The sequence below is a fragment of the Lissotriton helveticus genome, chromosome 9 (genome assembly GCF_964261635.1).
Source record: "Lissotriton helveticus chromosome 9, aLisHel1.1, whole genome shotgun sequence".
NCBI lineage: Eukaryota > Metazoa > Chordata > Amphibia > Caudata > Salamandridae > Lissotriton > Lissotriton helveticus.
This window is the reverse complement of record NC_136070.1, coordinates 377371900-377384944: the sequence shown is the minus strand read 5'-3', so window position 1 is coordinate 377384944 and position 13045 is coordinate 377371900.

Sequence of the window (13045 nt, the reverse complement as noted above, 5' to 3'; positions counted from 1 at the left end):
GAGTAAGACAGAGAGAGAGAGGGGGCTAGAGGGAGTAAGACAGAGAGAGAGAGAGAGAGCTAGAGTGAGAAAGACAGAGAGAGAGAGAGAGCTAGTGTGAGAAAGACAGAAAGAGCGGGAGCTAGAGTGAGAAAGACAGAGAGAGAGGGAGCTAGAGGGAGTAAGACAGCGAGAGGGAGACAGAGGTAGCTAGAGAAAGTAAGACAGAGAGAGAGGGAGCTAGACAGAGGGAGCTAGAGGGAGTAAGATAGAGAGAGAGAGAGCTACAGGGAGCAAGACAGAGGGAGACAGAGGGAGCTAGAGGGAGTAAGACAGAGAGAGAGAGGGAGCTAGACAGAGAGAGGGAGCTAGAGGGAGTAAGACAGAGAGAGAGGGAGCTAGAGGGAGCTAGACAGAGAGAGGGAGCTAGAGGGATTAAGACAGAGAGAGAGGAAGACAGAGGGAGCTAGAGGGAGCAAGACAGAGAGAGAGGGAGCTAGACAGAGAGAGGGAGCTAGAGGGAGTAAGATAGAGAGAGAGGGGGCTAGAGGAGGAAGACAGAGAGAGAGGGAGCTAGAGGGAGTAAGAGAGAGAGGGAGCTAGAGGGAGGAAGACAGAGAGAGAGGGAGCTAGAGGGAGTACGACAGAGAGAGAGGGAGCTAGAGGGAGTAGGACAGAGAGAGAGGGAGCTAGAGGGAGTAAGACAGAGAGAGAGGGAGACAGAGGGAGCTAGAGGGAGCAAGAGAGAGGGAGCTAGACAGAGAGGGAGCTAGAGGGGTAAGACAGAGAGAGAGGGAGCTAGAAAGAGTAAGACAGAGAGGGAGACAGAGGAAGCTAGGGAGTAAGACAGCGAGAGAGGGAGCTAGACAGAGAGAGGGAGATAGAGGGAGTAAGATAGAGAGAGAGGGAGCTGTAGCGAGCAAGACAGAGCGAGAGGGAGCTAGAGGGAGTAAGAGAGAGAGAGAGGGAGCTAGAGGGAGCAAGACAGAGAGAGGGAGCTAGAGGGACTAAGACGGAGAGAGAGGGAGCTAGAGGGAGTAAGACAGAGCGAGAGGGAGCTAGACGGAGCAAGACAGAAAAAGAGGGAGCAAGACAGAGCTAGAGGGAGTAAGACAGAGAGAGAGGGAGCTAGAGGGAGTAAGACAGAGAGAGAGGGAGCTAGAGGGAGTAAGAGAGAGGGAGACAGAGGGAGCTAGAGGGAGTAAGACAGAGAGAGAGAGGGAGCTAGACAGAGAGAGGGAGCTAGAGGGAGTAAGACAGAGAGAGAGGTAGCTAGAGGGACCTAGACAGAGAGCGGGAGCTAGAGGGAGTAAGACAGAGAGAGAGGGAGACAGAGGGAGCTAGAGGGAGCAGGACAGAGAGAGAGGGAGCTAGAGGGAGTAAGACAGAGAGAGAGGGAGCTAGAAAGAGTAAGACAGAGAGAGAGGGAGACAGAGGGAGGTAGGGAGTAAGACAGCGAGAGAGGGAGCTAGACAGAGAGAGGGAGATAGAGGGAGTAAGATAGAGAGAGAGGGAGCTGTGGCGAGCAAGACAGAGAGAGAGGGAGCTAGAGGGAGTAAGAGAGAGAGAGGGAGCAAGACAGAGAGAGGGAGCTAGAGGGACTAAGACGGAGAGAGAGGGAGCTAGAGGGAGTAAGACAGAGAGAGAGGGAGCTAGACGGAGCAAGACAGAAAAAGAGGGAGCAAGACAGAGAGGGAGCTAGAGGGAGTAAGACAGAGGGAGCTTGAGGGAGCTAGAGGGAGTAAGACAGAGAGAGAGGGAGCTACAGGGAGTAAGACAGAGAGAGAGGGAGCTAGAGGGAGTAAGACAGAGAGAGAGGGAGCTAGAGGGAGTAAGACAGAGAGGGAGACAGAGGGAGCTAGAGGGGGTAAGACAGGGAGAGAGGGAGCTAGACAGAAAGAGGGAGCTAGAGGGATTAGGATAGAGAGGGAGCTAGAGGGAGCAATACAGAGGGAGAGGGAGCTAGAGGGAGTAAGAGAGAGAGGGAGCTAGAGGGAGCTAGACAGAGAGAGGGAGCTAGAGGGAGTAAGACAGAGAGAGAGGGAGCTAGAGGGAGTAAGACAGAGAGAGAGGGAGCTAGAGGGAGTTAGACAGAGAGAGGGAGACAGAGGGAGCTAGAGGGAGCAAGACAAAGAGAGGGAGCTAGACAGAGAGAGGGAGCTAGAGGGAGTAAGACAGAGAGAGTGAGCTAGAGGGCGCTCGACAGAGAGAGGGAGCTAGAGGGAGTAAGAGAGAGCGGGAGCTAGAGGGAGCAAGACAGAGTGAGAGGGAGCTAGAGGAAGTAAGACAGAGAGAGAGAGAGAGCTAGAGGGAGCAAGACAGAGAGAGAGGGGGCTAGAGGGAGTAAGAGAGAGAGGGAGCTAGAGGGAGTAAGAGAGAGGGGGCTAGAGTGAGTAAGACAGAGAGAGGAAGCTAGTGGGAGTAAGACAGAGAGAGGGAGCTAGAGGGAGCAAGACAGAGAGAGATAGGGAGCTAGAGGGAGTAAAACAGAGAGAGGGAGCTAGAGGGAGCAAGACAGAGAGAGAGGGAGTAAGAGAGAGAGAGGGAGCTGGAGGGAGTAAGAGAGAGAGAGCGGGAGCTAGAGGGAGTAAGAGAGAGAGAGCAGGAGCTAGAGGGAGTAAGACAGAGAGAGACGGAGCTAGACAGAGAGAGGGAGCTAGAGGGAGTAAGAGAGAGGGAGCTAGAGGGAGCAAGACAGAGAGAGAGGGAGCTAGAGGGAGTAAGACAGAGAGAGGGAGCTAGAGAGAGCAAGACAGAGAGAGAGGGAGCTAGAGGGAGTGAGCTAGAGAGAGTAAGACAGAGAGAGAGGGAGATAAAGGGAGTAAGACAGAGAGAGAGAGGGGGCTAGAGGGAGTAAGACAGAGAGAGAGAGCTAGAGTGAGAAAGACAGAGAGAGAGAGAGAGCTAGAGTGAGAAAGACAGAAAGAGCGGGAGCTAGAGTGAGAAAGACAGAGAGAGAGGGAGCTAGAGGGAGTAAGACAGCGAGAGGGAGACAGAGGTAGCTAGAGGAAGTAAGACAGAGAGAGAGGGAGCTAGACAGAGGGAGCTAGAGGGAGTAAGATAGAGAGAGAGGGAGCTAGAGGGAGCAAGACAGAGAGAGACAGAGGGAGCTAGAGGGAGTAAGACAGAGAGAGAGAGGGAGCTAGACAGAGAGAGGGAGCTAGAGGGAGTAAGACAGAGAGAGAGGGAGCTAGAGGGAGCTAGACAGAGAGAGGGAGACAGAGGTAGCTAGAGGAAGTAAGACAGAGAGAGACGGAGCTAGACAGAGAGAGGGAGCTAGAGGGAGTAAGAGAGAGGGAGCTAGAGGGAGCAAGACAGAGAGAGAGGGAGCTAGAGGGAGTAAGACAGAGAGAGGGAGCTAGAGAGAGCAAGACAGAGAGAGAGGGAGCTAGAGGGAGTGAGCTAGAGAGAGTAAGACAGAGAGAGACGGATATAAAGGGAGTAAGACAGAGAGAGAGAGGGGGCTAGAGGGAGTAAGACAGAGAGAGAGAGAGAGAGCTAGAGTGAGAAAGACAGAGAGAGAGAGAGAGCTAGAGTGAGAAAGACAGAAAGAGCGGGAGCTAGAGTGAGAAAGACAGAGAGAGAGGGAGCTAGAGGGAGTAAGACAGCGAGAGGGAGACAGAGGTAGCTAGAGGAAGTAAGACAGAGAGAGAGGGAGCTAGACAGAGAGAGGGAGCTAGAGGGAGTAAGAGAGAGGGAGCTAGAGGGAGCAAGACAGAGAGAGAGGGAGCTAGAGGGAGTAAGACAGAGAGAGGGAGCTAGAGAGAGCAAGACAGAGAGAGAGGGAGCTAGAGGGAGTGAGCTAGAGAGAGTAAGACAGAGAGAGAGGGAGATAAAGGGAGTAAGACAGAGAGAGAGAGGGGGCTAGAGGGAGTAAGACAGAGAGAGAGAGAGAGAGCTAGAGTGAGAAAGACAGAGAGAGAGAGAGAGCTAGAGTGAGAAAGACAGAAAGAGCGGGAGCTAGAGTGAGAAAGACAGAGAGAGAGGGAGCTAGAGGGAGTAAGACAGCGAGAGGGAGACAGAGGTAGCTAGAGGAAGTAAGACAGAGAGAGAGGGAGCTAGACAGAGGGAGCTAGAGGGAGTAAGATAGAGAGAGAGGGAGCTAGAGGGAGCAAGACAGAGAGAGACAGAGGGAGCTAGAGGGAGTAAGACAGAGAGAGAGAGGGAGCTAGACAGAGAGAGGGAGCTAGAGGGAGTAAGACAGAGAGAGAGGGAGCTAGAGGGAGCTAGACAGAGAGAGGGAGACAGAGGTAGCTAGAGGAAGTAAGACAGAGAGAGACGGAGCTAGACAGAGAGAGGGAGCTAGAGGGAGTAAGAGAGAGGGAGCTAGAGGGAGCAAGACAGAGAGAGAGGGAGCTAGAGGGAGTAAGACAGAGAGAGGGAGCTAGAGAGAGCAAGACAGAGAGAGAGGGAGCTAGAGGGAGTGAGCTAGAGAGAGTAAGACAGAGAGAGACGGATATAAAGGGAGTAAGACAGAGAGAGAGAGGGGGCTAGAGGGAGTAAGACAGAGAGAGAGAGAGAGAGCTAGAGTGAGAAAGACAGAGAGAGAGAGAGAGCTAGAGTGAGAAAGACAGAAAGAGCGGGAGCTAGAGTGAGAAAGACAGAGAGAGAGGGAGCTAGAGGGAGTAAGACAGCGAGAGGGAGACAGAGGTAGCTAGAGGAAGTAAGACAGAGAGAGAGGGAGCTAGACAGAGGGAGCTAGAGGGAGTAAGATAGAGAGAGAGGGAGCTAGAGGGAGCAAGACAGAGGGAGACAGAGGGAGCTAGAGGGAGTAAGACAGAGAGAGAGAGGGAGCTAGACAGAGAGAGGGAGCTAGAGGGAGCTAGACAGAGAGAGGGAGCTAGAGGGAGTAAGACAGAGAGAGAGGGAGACAGAGGGAGCTAGAGGGAGCAAGACAGAGAGAGAGGGAGCTAGACAGAGAGAGGGAGCTAGAGGGAGTAAGATAGAGAGAGAGGGAGCTAGAGGAGGAAGACAGAGAGAGAGGGAGCTAGAGGGAGTAAGAGAGAGAGGGAGCTAGAGGGAGGAAGACAGAGAGAGAGGGAGCTAGAGGGAGTACGACAGAGAGAGAGGGAGCTAGAGGGAGTAGGACAGAGAGAGAGGGAGCTAGAGGGAGTAAGACAGAGAGAGAGGGAGACAGAGGGAGCTAGAGGGAGCAAGCGAGAGGGAGCTAGACAGAGAGGGAGCTAGAGGGGTAAGACAGAGAGAGAGGGAGCTAGAAAGAGTAAGACAGAGAGGGAGACAGAGGAAGCTAGGGAGTAAGACAGCGAGAGAGGGAGCTAGACAGAGAGAGGGAGATAGAGGGAGTAAGATAGAGAGAGAGGGAGCTGTAGCGAGCAAAACAGAGCGAGAGGGAGCTAGAGGGAGTAAGAGAGAGAGAGGGAGCTAGAGGGAGCAAGACAGAGAGAGGGAGCTAGAGGGACTAAGACAGAGAGAGAGGGAGCTAGAGGGAGTAAGACACAGATAGAGGGAGCTAGAGGGAGTAAGAGAGAGGGAGACAGAGGGAGCTAGAGGGAGTAAGACAGAGAGAGAGAGGGAGCTAGACAGAGAGAGGGAGCTAGAGGGAGTAAGACAGAGAGAGAGGGAGCTAGAGGGACCTAGACAGAGAGCGGGAGCTAGAGGGAGTAAGACAGAGAGAGAGGGAGACAGAGGGAGCTAGAGGGAGCAGGACAGAGAGAGAGGGAGTAAGACAGAGAGAGAGGGAGCTAGAAAGAGTAAGACAGAGAGAGAGGGAGACAGAGGGAGGTAGGGAGTAAGACAGCGAGAGAGGGAGCTAGACAGAGAGAGGGAGATAGAGGGAGTAAGATAGAGAGAGAGGGAGCTGTGGCGAGCAAGACAGAGAGAGAGGGAGCTAGAGGGAGTAAGAGAGAGAGAGGGAGCTAGAGGGAGCAAGACAGAGAGAGGGAGCTAGAGGGACTAAGACGGAGAGAGAGGGAGCTAGAGGGAGTAAGACAGAGAGAGAGGGAGCTAGACGGAGCAAGACAGAAAAAGAGGGAGCAAGACAGAGAGGGAGCTAGAGGGAGTAAGACAGAGGGAGCTTGAGGGAGCTAGAGGGAGTAAGACAGAGAGAGAGGGAGCTACAGGGAGTAAGACAGAGAGAGAGGGAGCTAGAGGGAGTAAGACAGAGACAGAGGGAGCTAGACAGAAAGAGGGAGCTAGAGGGATTAAGATAGAGAGGGAGCTAGAGGGAGCAATACAGAGGGAGAGGGAGCTAGAGGGAGTAAGAGAGAGGGAGCTAGAGGGAGCTAGACAGAGAGAGGGAGCTAGAGGGAGTAAGACAGAGAGAGAGGGAGCTAGAGGGAGTAAGACAGAGAGAGAGGGAGCTAGAGGGAATTAGACAGAGAGAGGGAGACAGAGGGAGCTAGCGGGAGCAAGACAAAGAGAGGGAGCTAGACAGAGAGAGGGAGCTAGAGGGAGTAAGACAGAGAGAGAGTGAGCTAGAGGGCGCTCGACAGAGAGAGGGAGCTAGAGGGAGTAAGAGAGAGCGGGAGCTAGAGGGAGCAAGACAGAGTGAGAGGGAGCTAGAGGAAGTAAGACAGAGAGAGAGAGAGCTAGAGGGAGCAAGACAGAGAGAGAGGGGGCTAGAGGGAGTAAGAGAGAGAGGGAGCTAGAGGGAGTAGGAGAGAGGGGGCTAGAGTGAGTAAGACAGAGAGAGGAAGCTAGTGGGAGTAAGACAGAGAGAGGGAGCTAGAGGGAGCAAGACAGAGAGAGATAGGGAGCTAGAGGGAGTAAAACAGAGAGAGGGAGCTAGAGGGAGCAAGACAGAGAGAGAGGGAGTAAGAGAGAGAAAGGGAGCTGGAGGGAGTAAGAGAGAGAGAGCGGGAGCTAGAGGGAGTAAGAGAGAGAGAGCAGGAGCTAGAGGGAGTAAGACAGAGAGAGACGGAGCTAGACAGAGAGAGGGAGCTAGAGGGAGTAAGAGAGAGGGAGCTAGAGGGAGCAAGACAGAGAGAGAGGGAGCTAGAGGGAGTAAGACAGAGAGAGGGAGCTAGAGAGAGCAAGACAGAGAGAGAGGGAGCTAGAGGGAGTGAGCTAGAGAGAGTAAGACAGAGAGAGAGGGAGATAAAGGGAGTAAGACAGAGAGAGAGAGGGGGCTAGAGGGAGTAAGACAGAGAGAGAGAGAGAGCTAGAGTGAGAAAGACAGAGAGAGAGAGAGAGCTAGAGTGAGAAAGACAGAAAGAGCGGGAGCTAGAGTGAGAAAGACAGAGAGAGAGGGAGCTAGAGGGAGTAAGACAGCAAGAGGGAGACAGAGGTAGCTAGAGGAAGTAAGACAGAGAGAGAGGGAGCTAGACAGAGGGAGCTAGAGGGAGTAAGATAGAGAGAGAGGGAGCTAGAGGGAGCAAGACAGAGGGAGACAGAGGGAGCTAGAGGGAGTAAGACAGAGAGAGAGAGGGAGCTAGACAGAGAGAGGGAGCTAGAGGGAGTAAGACAGAGAGAGAGGGAGCTAGAGGGAGCTAGACAGAGAGAGGGAGCTAGAGGGAGTAAGACAGAGAGAGAGGGAGACAGAGGGAGCTAGAGGGAGCAAGACAGAGAGAGAGGGAGCTAGACAGAGAGAGGGAGCTAGAGGGAGTAGGATAGAGAGAGAGGGAGCTAGAGGAGGAAGACAGAGAGAGAGGGAGCTAGAGGGAGTAAGAGAGAGAGGGAGCTAGAGGGAGGAAGACAGAGAGAGAGGGAGCTAGAGGGAGTACGACAGAGAGAGAGGGAGCTAGAGGGAGTAGGACAGAGAGAGAGGGAGCTAGAGGGAGTAAGACAGAGAGAGAGGGAGACAGAGGGAGCTAGAGGGAGCAAGAGAGAGGGAGCTAGACAGAGAGGGAGCTAGAGGGGTAAGACAGAGAGAGAGGGAGCTAGAAAGAGTAAGACAGAGAGGGAGACAGAGGAAGCTAGGGAGTAAGACAGCGAGAGAGGGAGCTAGACAGAGAGAGGGAGATAGAGGGAGTAAGATAGAGAGAGAGGGAGCTTAGCGAGCAAGACAGAGCGAGAGGGAGCTAGAGGGAGTAAGAGAGAGAGAGGGAGCTAGAGGGAGCAAGACAGAGAGAGGGAGCTAGAGGGACTAAGACGGAGAGAGAGGGAGCTAGAGGGAGTAAGACAGAGCGAGAGGGAGCTAGACGGAGCAAGACAGAAAAAGAGGGAGCAAGACAGAGAGGGAGCTAGAGGGAGTAAGACAGAGAGAGAGGGAGCTAGAGGGAGTAAGACAGAGAGAGAGGGAGCTAGAGGGAGTAAGAGAGAGGGAGACAGAGGGAGCTAGAGGGAGTAAGACAGAGAGAGAGAGGGAGCTAGACAGAGAGAGGGAGCTAGAGGGAGTAAGACAGAGAGAGAGGGAGCTAGAGGGACCTAGACAGAGAGCGGGAGCTAGAGGGAGTAAGACAGAGAGAGAGGGAGACAGAGGGAGCTAGAGGGAGCAGGACAGAGAGAGAGGGAGCTAGAGGGAGTAAGACAGAGAGAGAGGGAGCTAGAAAGAGTAAGACAGAGAGAGAGGGAGACAGAGGGAGGTAGGGAGTAAGACAGCGAGAGAGGGAGCTAGACAGAGAGAGGGAGATAGAGGGAGTAAGATAGAGAGAGAGGGAGCTGTGGCGAGCAAGACAGAGAGAGAGGGAGCTAGAGGGAGTAAGAGAGAGAGAGGGAGCTAGAGGGAGCAAGACAGAGAGAGGGAGCTAGAGGGACTAAGACGGAGAGAGAGGGAGCTAGAGGGAGTAAGACAGAGAGAGAGGGAGCTAGACGGAGCAAGACAGAAAAAGAGGGAGCAAGACAGAGAGGGAGCTAGAGGGAGTAAGACAGAGGGAGCTTGAGGGAGCTAGAGGGAGTAAGACAGAGAGAGAGGGAGCTACAGGGAGTAAGACAGAGAGAGAGGGAGCTAGAGGGAGTAAGACAGAGAGAGAGGGAGCTAGAGGGAGTAAGACAGAGAGGGAGACAGAGGGAGCTAGAGGGGGTAAGACAGGGAGAGAGGGAGCTAGACAGAAAGAGGGAGCTAGAGGGATTAAGATAGAGAGGGAGCTGGAGGGAGCAATACAGAGGGAGAGGGAGCTAGAGGGAGTAAGAGAGAGAGGGAGCTAGAGGGAGCTAGACAGAGAGAGGGAGCTCGAGGGAGTAAGACAGAGAGAGAGGGAGCTAGAGGGAGTAAGACAGAGAGAGAGGGAGCTAGAGGGAGTTAGACAGAGAGAGGGAGACAGAGGGAGCTAGAGGGAGCAAGACAAAGAGAGGGAGCTAGACAGAGAGAGGGAGCTAGAGGGAGTAAGACAGAGAGAGAGTGAGCTAGAGGGCGCTCGACAGAGAGAGGGAGCTAGAGGGAGTAAGAGAGAGCGGGAGCTAGAGGGAGAAAGACAGAGTGAGAGGGAGCTAGAGGAAGTAAGACAGAGAGAGAGAGAGCTAGAGGGAGCAAGACAGAGAGAGAGGGGGCTAGAGGGAGTAAGAGAGAGAGGGAGCTAGAGGGAGTAAGAGAGAGGGGGCTAGAGTGAGTAAGACAGAGAGAGGAAGCTAGTGGGAGTAAGACAGAGAGAGGGAGCAAGACAGAGAGAGATAGGGAGCTAGAGGGAGTAACACAGAGAGAGGGAGCTAGAGGGAGCAAGACAGAGAGAGAGGGAGTAAGAGAGAGAGAGGGAGCTGGAGGGAGTAAGAGAGAGAGAGCGGGAGCTAGAGGGAGTAAGAGAGAGAGAGCAGGAGCTAGAGGGAGTAAGACAGAGAGAGGGAGCTAGAGGGAGTAAGACAGAGAGAGAGGGAGCTAGAGGGAGCAAGACAGAGGGAGAGGGAGCTAGACAGAGAGAGGGAGCTAGAGGGAGTAAGATAGAGAGAGAGGGAGCTAGAGGAGGAAGACAGAGAGAGAGGGAGCTAGAGGGAGTAAGAGAGAGAGAGGGAGCTAGAGGGAGGAAGACAGAGAGAGAGGGAGCTAGAGGGAGTACGACAGAGAGAGCGGGAGCTAGAGGGAGTAGGGCAGAGAGAGAGGGAGACAGAGGGAGCTAGAGGAAGCAAGAGAGAGGGAGCTAGACAGAGAGGGAGCTAGAGGGAGTAAGACAGAATGAGAGGGAGCTAGAGAGGGTAAGACAGAGAGAGGGAGACAGAGGGAGCTAGAGGGAGGAAGACAGCGAGAGAGGGAGCTAGACAGAGAGAGGGAGATAGAGGGAGTAAGATAGAGAGAGAGGGAGCTAGAGCGAGCAAGACAGAGAGAGAGGGAGCTAGAGGGAGTAAGAGAGAGAGAGGGAGCTAGAGGGAGCAAGACAGAGAGAGGGAGCTAGAGGGACTAAGATGGAGAGAGAGGGAGATAGAGGGAGTAAGACAGAGAGAGAGGGAGCTAGACGGAGCAAGACAGAAAAAGAGGGAGAAAGACAGAGAGGGAGCTAGAGGGAGTAAGAGAGAGGGAGCTAAAGGGAGTAAGACAGAGAGAGAGGGAGTAAGACAGAGAGAGGGAGCTAGAGGGAGTAAGACAGAGAGAGAGGGAGCTAGAGGGAGTAAGACAGAGAGGGAGACAGAGGGAGCTAGAGGGAGTAAGACAGGGAGAGAGGGAGCTAGACAGAGAGAGGGAGCTAGAGGGATTAAGATAGAGAGAGAGAGGGAGCTAGAGGGAGCCAGACAGAGGGAGAGGGAGCTAGAGGGAGTAAGAGAGAGAGGGAACTAGAGGGAGCTAGACAGAGAGAGGGAGCTAGGGGGAGTAAGACAGAGAGAGGGGGAGCTAGAGGGAGTAAGACAGAGAGAGGGAGACAGAGGGAGCTAGAGGGAGCAAGACAGAGAGAGGGAGCTAGACAGAGAGAGGGAGCTAGAGGGAGTAATACAGAGAGAGAGTGGGCTAGAGGGTGCTAGACAGAGAGAGGGAGCTAGAGGGAGTAAGCGAGAGAGGGAGCTAGAGGGAGCCAGACAGAGTGAGAGGGAGCTAGAGGGAGTAAGACAGAGAGAGAGCTAGAGGGAGCAAGACAGAGAGAGAGGGGGCTAGAGGGAGTAAGAGAGAGAGGGAGCTAGAGGGAGTAAGAGAGAGGGGGCTAGAGGGAGTAAGACAGAGAGAGAGGAAACTAGAGGGAGTAAGACAGAGAGAGGGAGCTAGAGGGAGCAAGACAGAGAGAGAGAGAGGGAGCTAGAGGGAGTAAAACAGAGAGAGGGAGCAAAACAGAGAGAGGGAGCAAGACAGAGAGAGGGAGTAAGAGAGAGAGAGGGAGCTGGAGGGATAAGAGAGAGAGAGCGGGAGCTAGAGGGAGTAAGAGAGAGAGAGCGGGAGCTAGAGGGAGTAAGACAGAGAGAGGGAGCTAGAGGGAGTAAGACAGAGAGAGAGGGAGCTAGAGGGAGTAAGACAGAGAGAGAGGGAGCTAGAAGGAGTAAGAGATGGAGCTAGAGGGAGCTAGACAGAGAGAGGGAGCTAGAGAGAGTAAGACAGTACCTAGCGCCGTACATTTCCGACAGAGGTGGTCCATGCGGTAAGTCGTGAGGGGGTGATACCATGAGTTGCCCACACCAGGTGACACCAACCCCAGTGACGCCACTGTGTGAACACATAAACACAATGAAAAACCACAAAAGTTCTCCACACCAGTTTAGAAAAATAGCCAATATTTATCTGAGTACAAGACCAAAACGACAAACATCCAACATACATAAGTCCAAATATGAATTTTGCAAGATTAAACCAAAATGCAGGGCCAAGATATGAATTTTACAAGAATAAAACAAAATGGAATGCTTAGAAGTCAAAAGCTCCAACTGGGGCTATCTAGTCCTGCTTTACCGGGGCACATCCAAAAGTTGAGTCCAACCGAAATGGAGCTCGGGCCGGATACAGAAGTCATGCAGACCAGCTGGCTGTACCTTGGGTGTGTCAAAGCTCGGGACGATGCGTTGAACAAAGGAGGGGATGCATCGCTGTAGAAGGTGATGCTTCATTTTTTAAGTCGGGCAACGTTGCTGATGCGTTGATGTCAAGGGCACTGTGCGTTGGGCCATGGTGTCGTTGTCAAATCGCTGGGCCTTAGGCGATACATTGGTGCGAAGCCGCACAGGGCCGGGGATGCGTCAGAGTCGGGGAAGGTGCGCTGCTGCCATCAGAGATGTGGTGCCCGAGATTTATGCAGCAGTGGTGATTCAAAGGCGCTGATGTTTTGGAGGCGATGCGTCAGCAAAGTGGGGGCTGCGTTGTAAGTCGAGATCATTGAATCATGCAGTTGGTGAGCGGTGACCACAGCGTCAGTACAGGCAGCAATAATATGTCAATATCTCAGAGAAATACCAAAGGGGATGATGGACGGAGCGTTTGAGCAAATCAAACACTCACCCCCAGTCAACTGACTCGGGTTTAATCCATCATCAATCTTCAGCTCACTCCACCACCCCAGTTCAGACATGGCCATATGCAAATCAGTCTGACCCTGTGCCTCATGGGAACAGTCCAGCCCGAACTGCCAAGCCATGTCTTCCCTGGACCGGAAACAAGCTACCTAGGGTCTACCTTAGGGGTAGCTTATATGTTCTAAAAGAGAAGGTTTGGGCCTGGCAAGTAGGTGAGCTTGCCAGGTCGAAATGGTAGCTTAAAACTACACACTCAGACTCTGAAGTGGCTGGCCTGAGACATGTTTGAAGGGCTACTCATGTGGGTGGCACAATCGGTGCTGCAGGCCCACTTATAGCATTTGATTTACAAGCCCTGTGCACATGTAGCACACTGTACAATTACATAGCACAGGTAGTAGTGGCATAGGCTGTCGCACACCAATCCTAAGGTTGCAATAAGGTGACAATAGTAATCAATATTGGCGTGCTTATAGTGTGCTCGTGGTGCCCCTCAAGGTGAGAAGTAACAACCCACTACCCAAGATTGTTGGCTTAAACTGAAATCCCAAATGATAACAGTAAAAATAGGCTGACTGTACAATTGTTATACCTCGGCACTCAAAATGTATAACACAGAAGCAAGTGCAACTGTGAGGAAAGAAGTTGTTAGAACTGACCTTTTTACAGAATCATGAATTCGTGAATGAACAATGAACAAAGACACATTCAATATGAGACCACTTATGGAGAGAACATCAAAGAAGTTATGATTATATTCTGTTCTAATGTCATATTAGACATGATTATCAGTCAAGCAATGTAAAATCAATAA